The following is a 7,888-nucleotide window of genomic DNA, read 5'->3' on the forward strand; positions in this document are numbered from 1 at the left end:
AACGATCCATTAAAAAAATTGCCAGCTAATTCACATGCATGTGAAAGACTGATTTTCGAAGCTGGAAGGGATTATGAACCCCGTGTCGTCTGAGCTTCTTCACCACACAAGGAAGAGAGTCACATGCTGTATGATCATCTCTCAGTGGACAGATTTATTCTTCCCGGTTTCAGATTTTAGATAAACATGGGTACTGTAAGTACCTATCTTGGCTACACCACTCCTCTGTATCTTTGGCGATGCACCCCTAATTATCTACTTTGTTTCTTCTGACAGAATTATGGAAAGATAGCTGGGTATAGTACTGTTGCCATGTTGATCAAAGAGGCCCTTCCAACATCCACATGCCTAAAAGATACTAAATTTGAATCCCCAGACTTCCCCATGTACTTACTGGACATCTTGAAAAGGCCTGATTCATTGACACACAGGCACAGCCACCCACTAACAGAGGGACCAGCATATGGCTGAGTTGAATCGTGTCCCCACACACCCACCCTACTGCCTGCCCCAAGCACACTAAGCCTTTGCTAAGCATGAGAGCTCATTTCCTCTCTCACAGATGGCCAGGTGTCCTAATTCACAGAGGACTGTCCTCTGTTTGAAGGGCTGTCCTGTCCAATTCAGGGTAAAGATGAAGACACACAAGAAGGGAGAGTCATCAGGGCCCTTGAAATTGCCCATAACAGATAATACCTGGACAGCGCCCTGACCCTGCACACAGGTCACCTCGTCATAGCAGCATCTATTGTATTTCTACTTAAATTACAGTAATGATTTTGACGTTTTCACTGATATACATAAATTAACATATTCAAATGTTATGCAAATCACTGTCCTCTTATTTGGGCAATGCATAAGTAGCCACCCTAATCTCCATCCATCTTGGGTGAGCTACAGCAAGCAAGAGGGAAGGGTGGATGGGGGTATGTGGGTGGACCTCCTACTTTCAGGAAAGGTCCAGCTGTTCAGTAACCACATGCCAACGAGGCAACAGGGCTCTCTCAAGGTAGGGCTGGCCCAAGGTGTTTTGTTTCCCTAGGCCAATTAAAAGGTTGCACCAAGGTGTGGCAGGGGAAAAAAAGAGACTCGGATATACACATAGATATATACGTTGGGGGTTCTGTCATTTTAAGGATTTTATGGTTGGGAATATCAATGTGTTTTCCTCACTGGACTGCATATGTTTGTTTTTGGACGTACTTGGTACATTTTGTATGATAACTATGCATCCTATAGATTTGCCATGCCTTATTGGATTGATATTTCTATCGATACCACATATATTGTTTGATTATATAAAAGGGCACTTTGGTTCATCCTAATAAAGGTATTGCTTTATTGTGTATGTTGGATTTTTCCCTTGGATTCTGGATTTTTTATTCATGGACCAGCATGGCTGGCTTTGATTCTCTCTCTCTCTCTCTCTCTCTCCCAGAGTTCGTTTTTTTCCAATGCAGTCAGCGAACCCTCTTTTTGATATTATTGTTTAACTAAGCTGATGTGACTTGGATGTTACTATTCCAAGGCTGCAATCCTATACCCACATATCTGGGAGTAAGCCCCACTGTACTCAATGGGATTTAGGTCTGAGTAAACTTGTATAGGATTGCACTGTAAGCTTTCTCCCCCCATGACTTGTTATTAAACATAATAAGAGTCTTTGAGATTTGTCAGCTCCTGTAATAACATATCAAAATCTTACATACTGTATCAGTTGTCAGGCTGAAGCCTAGAATGACGTAAAGTGTCTCATGTGCACTGATTGGCTCCAAGCTTGTGAAACAACATTTAAATATTGCCCTGCTGCTCACGTTAGAATGGAGAGCAGATTGCATGGATATTCAGTCTTAGTTGTTCTTGTTTTTCCTTAACTAGTCTCTGGATCTTAAGACTACTTCCCCACATTTAAGAGGTAATTATATTTCATATTACTAGTATTCTCAAGTTCATTTTGATTTTTGAAATTTAAATTGCATAATGGTTACTTAAAAAACACACACACAAAGAAATTAGTGGAGACATTATGTCTTGATCAATGCTTCATTTTTTGCGTTCTTTTGCAAATGCAGTGTGACAAAATAGATTTCGCTTTACAGTTAAAAACTAATAACATAATCCAACCAGAGTTCAATTCCCATAGATTTCCACAGGAGACATCTAAGCATATGCATGCTTTGCAGTCAGTGGGGCTTAGATATACTTAACTTGGGCTGAACAATGTACCAAATGTTTACTAGTTAATCAACGTGAATAAAGAAAAATTGGAAGCCAATAGTGTGTACAGTATGAGATGTAGAAGTTAAAGTCCAAAATGTGGTTTTTATCAAGTTTATTTTGCACATTGCTGTATCAATTTAGTAAAAGTCAGTAACTGTCATGATGATTACTCAGGATTGTTGCTTTTTAATTGTTACAGATGGTTTGTGATTTGATGGTTCTTGGGAATTTCTACTCCATATTGCCTGATCTTTCCAAAGCCCTTCCTTTCCAATGTCCTTCCAATGAAAAAAAATATTCAGATTTACCAATATGTTTTGAGATTTGTAATCTAATTCAATTTTTTAAAGAATATAAAAGCATATAACTTCTAGATGGTAATACATTCGATTGTGGTCCTAGAAGAACATGATCATGTTCTCAGAGACCATCCTGAAAAGATTATGTGTACCCTTGGGATTTTCCTTTGAGTCTTCCATAGCAGCAGATCCCACTTTGCTGGGGGAAACTGTGGATAAATCCCTCTGGGTTCAAATGCAAATCTGCATGATCTGTGGATTTAAGGGTATTTGACTTATAAATGAGCTCTTTGGCTCCCAGATCAGAGAGGTGAAGTTTGTATTGCAGCTATGGATATACTTTATACTTGGGAGAAAAATAGCAATGTCATCATGTCCTCTCGTGCCTATTCTGGAAATGCATTTATTAAAGACTGGGTAGCCTTAAGTTACATATAGGTGACAGTCCTAAGCACATTTATCTGCAAGTAACTTCTACCAAAAAAATAATGGAATCAGATAAATGGAATCAGATTGCTTGGACGATGACACATTGACAGAATGCAAGTTCAAATAAATGTCATCAGGAGAATCCTGATATAAATGTCATCAAGAGTCATCTGTTGGCTGTGAATGCAATTCCAGAAATGAAAAAGAAACTAATCATTTAAAGAATTCTAAACTAGGAATCTGTAACTGGAGGCCCTGGGGGGTCATATCGGTCTCCTGAAAGTTGGACCTCCCAGATACCAACTCAGATTCAAGAGAAGAGTGTGGGGAGACTGATAGCGTGGTGATGGGACTTTCTGACAGTCCACTTTGTAGAATGGAGGAGGGACTTGTCCTGCCATGCTCAGTATCCTTCTATAAAACTAGTAACCAATCACAGTGGTAGTGGGGGTCTTATGCTACACAAATACAGCAGCAGCGAAATATTGTAGTCTCTAGGGATGTTGGAGAATTCCACCACGGATTCCAGGGAGGCCGAATTCCAGTGCATTTGGCCCCCTGGAATCTGTGGCAGAATGAAGCAACCCCCCCTGCCACCCCCCGAAATGGGTCCGGAATGGAGCCTACCTGTTTGTGGCTGTCTGGTGCTCTGTGAATGGCTGCTGCGTCTGCAGCCGCCATTCGCCTTCCCACGAATGGCCGTGATAGGCTACATAAGTATTTACGTAGCCTATCATGGCTAACGCAGGGACGCCATTTGCATCCCTGTGGAGGCCATGATAGGCTACGTAAATACTTACATAGCCTATCATGGCAATAGGCAGGAATGCAAATGGTGTAGTGGCCGCCATTTGCGTTCCTGCCTATTGCCGTGATAAGCTATGTAAATATATACATAGCCTATCATGGCAAAAGACAGGGACGCAAATGGCGGCAGCTATGGCGGCTGCCATTTGCATCCCTGTGCAGTCCAGCAGCAGGCGGATGTCCAGCTGCGGGTGGCCCTGGCCGGCAGCTCCGCGGAGTTGCCGCGGAGCGGAGCCAGCCAGGGAGGATTTAGGGGGGAGGGATGGAGCGCCTCCTCCCCCCCACAGATGTCCCTGGATGAAACCAGGTAAGTGTTTCGTACATCCCTAGTAGTCTCAGAGCAGCATCTCAGTTTATATCACAGCTCAGTACTGTATAATGTATGTGTGTGTGTGTGTGCATGTGTGTGTGTGTGTGTGTGTGTGTGTGAGAGAGAGAGAGAGAGAGAGAGAGTGAGTGGGGGAGAGATTCTTATATGGGCAGTGGTGTAGTGGCCCCAGGACTCACAGGGACACAGCACTGGCACTTTTTGATTAGCAGGAATGCTGATATCACCTGCCACCCCCCTCAGTCTTCCCTGTTCCCTCTGAGCTTAGCTGAAATCTTTACAGTAGCTGGGAGGGGGTGGGGAACGAAATTTCCAAGAAACAATATATTGTTCCCTGTTGAAATGCAAAGTATTTGGGGATAGCTTGATCTTGAATGGGCAATTAAGACCCATTTGCTTTAGAAAAGACTTGCTCCTGGTGGAGATGAAAAGTGTTAGAATTGGTTTGTTGATATGGATCAACACAACTGCCTGCATTTTTGGACTCTGCTTGGGGGCATGGCTATAGGGACTGTCATGATTACAGCCTGCACTTCAAAATTTATCGCTACACCACTGTATATGGGGGGATGAATATTTATGAATATAGCAAAATTTAGTAGGGATTCCCCACCAATAGCGACCATACAGCAAATTGACAAGCAGCCATGCAGAATTAACCTACACTCCTTATGTTACAGGGGGTGCTGCTCTTTTAATGGCTTGTGCCAAAATTATTTCAGGTGCTATGGCAGCTGTGCATAGTTTTAGGATCGGATATTAAGGCATTGTTCAGTAGAACTCTGCTGCCTTGAAAATCCCAGTCAAACAGACATTATTCTTAATTTCTTGCAGGTGTCACCCAGCTCAAGTGAGATGCCTTTTTGCCCACTGTAGTTCTGAGGCTTCATGGTAAGGCAGGCAACATTCGCAGTACATGGTCACCACCAGGTATGCCCATATCTGTTCACTGAAGTATGTCAAAGTCTCTACCTGCTGCATTTCCTATTATTGTGACTTAGAGCAAGGGTGGGCAGAAGGTAGTTCTCCAGATATTTTAGACTTCAGCTCCCAGCATTCCTGACCACTGGCCATACTGGCAGGGACTTATGGGGGTTGAAGTCCAAAACACGTGGAGATCTACCTTCTGCCCACCCTGTCTTAGAGCTAGTCTACAGCAGATCATGAGATAATTGTTCCCAGGAGGACTATTTTCCCTTCAGGCTGCAGATGGAAGATCAGATGACTGAACACTTCATTATCAAAGATATGCTCTGCCCATAGAAAACTAGATATGAAGAAGCATGGGTCTAGCAGTGCTTCTTCCTAGTATGTTAGTTTTCCATGTTTAAAAACAACAAACACATTAGCACAATTCAATCCACCTGGAGCTTAAGGTAGTGCAGTCCAGGAACTATTTTATCACACCATCTCCTGTTAATGTGGCCTGATCTTCATTAGGATTTTGGAGAACAGCTGGCCAGTCGCAACATAACCTTATGTATGTTTCTTCAGAAGTCCTACTGAGATCCCTTAACTTCCAAGTAAATGTATGTGGGGCTGCAGTTTTAAGCTTCATAAAATCAATGGCATTAAGCATGCCTAACTTGCTGTTGGAATGTGTCCATTACTTTTTATTCATCTGCTCTGCTTTGGGTTCTGCTCTACCCAAAGTATTATTTAAGATTCACAAAGTCATATTATCATCATCATCACCACCACCACCACCACTACTACTATTACTGTTACTACTATTGCATGTATAGCCTGCCGTTTTTCCCTTGCAAGGAACCCAAGGTGGCTTACATTATCCTCCTCTCCATTTATCCTCACAACAGCCCTGTGAGGTAGGTTAGGCTGAGAACCAGTGACTGGCCCAAAGTCACCCAGTGAGCTTCCATAGCCGAGTGGGGACTAGAACCCAGATCTCCCGAGTTCTAGTCCAACACTCTAACCACTACACCACACTGGCTCTCACTGTGTTGGATCCAGACTTAGTCATAGTTAAAGTAGACCCATTGGAATCAATGTGGCTGAAGATAGTCATGACTGATTCCAGTGGGTCTTCTCTGGATCCAACCCATATTTACCTTGCATTGTCTTCTAGCAGAATGTCTGACTTCAGCCTTCCCAAACCTGGTGCCCTCTAGATGTACTGGACTGCAGTTCCCAGCATTCCCATAGCCATGCTGGTTGATGATGCTGGAAGTTGCAGTCCAAGTCCAACACATCTGGAGGGCAGTATCATCCAGGACAAGTGATTATGATTCAAAGAGTTTCCCAATGTTGTTTTTGTTTGAAAATGTCTAGTTAGTAATCTGATGACAGTGGCTCTGGTGGGAGGGCAAAACAAAATGCTGTAAATAAATAAATAAAATGGATTGATGACCTTCAGGGAACTGCCCATAACCAAGAAGGTCTTTGGGAGATAAGAGGTAAATCCCATAAAAGCAAGATCTCTTTAATTGAAGCTAGCAAGCCCTTTTATACACTGCTGGGCCTCTCTTCACAAAATACGTAATTGGATATTGGCCATGAGAGCTAAATGGACCCCCTGGTTTGAGGCAGTCAGTATGCCTCTGAATTAGGGATGGCCAGATCTGTCAATTTTCTTTTTCATAGAATCATAGAATAGTAGGGTTGGAAGGGGCCTAGGCCATCGAGTCCAACCCCCTGCTCAATGCAGGAGCATTTCCCCCCTCAGTTTCTAATTTTTCCAATCTTAAATTTGCTTCATCCTGAACTTTCAGATTTTGTTTTTGTTTTAAGTGTGCATGAAAATTCAGAAGCTTTTTGTGCAAATTTCACCTGATACATGCATTTTTGTATGGATTTTACCAAATGCACACATTTTTGCAAGCAATTTTCTGAATATAGCTCATTTTAATGTTATTTTCCCTAATATGCATTTTTTGCATGCGTTTTTTGATTGGAGAACTCCATTTCAAAATTCAGGAAAGTGCGAATTTGGAAGGGCAATTGAGGTGCAATTTGCATAGTGGTTTGAAAGTGTGAAATTAGGGAAGTTTGCATGAAAATGTGAAGTGAACAAATTTCTCCACCATCTCTAGCCTGAATCGCTGCCACCCATGGGGGAAAAGAAACAGTCCTTGGAGGCAGTGGAGGCTGGTGGCTCCGATTTTGGTGATTCCGATTTCGGCCAGCCAGATGCTTCTAGAAAGCCCACAAGCAGGTGGTGGTTAAATTTCAGTGGGCCGTGAATCCATTCCGGGTTTCAGCCAGAACTCTAGAGGAGCTATCCAAGGTTCTGAACCTATTTTGGGGATGGGGTTCAGCACCATGGATGGCCCCTTTAGAGTTCTGGCTGAAACCCGGAATGGATTCACAGCCCACTGAAATTTAACCACCACCTGCTTGTGGGCTTTCTAGAAGCATCTGGCTGGCCACTGTTGGAGACAGGATGCTGGACTAGCCCAGCCTTCCCCAACCTGGTGCCCTCCAGGTGCATTGGACTGCAACTCCCATCATTCCCAGCCAGCCATGGGAGTTGCAATCCACCACATCTGGAGGACATAGGCTTGAAGAAGGCTGGACTTGGTGCGCTTCTGGTCTGATCCAGGAGGGCTCGTTTCATGTGCTCATGTTCTTTCATGCACCACCCCACCTTTTATGGCAAGCCAGCTGAACCCAAGGAAAAACTCCTACACCCAATCCTAGTGGTCAGTTAGACTGAATTCAAACATGCATTTTCATCCCATATCAGGCCCACTCAGACCTTCAGATGTCTGTATATGTGATCATGGACCCAACCTTTGGTAGGGTTCAGGTCACATGGAACAGCCCATATATGAGAGCTCCGTTGGTA

Source organism: Heloderma suspectum, chromosome 2, assembly GCF_057233095.1.
Source record: "Heloderma suspectum isolate Gila_16-S chromosome 2, 16-S_ref, whole genome shotgun sequence".
Classification (NCBI taxonomy): Eukaryota; Metazoa; Chordata; class Lepidosauria; order Squamata; family Helodermatidae; genus Heloderma; species Heloderma suspectum.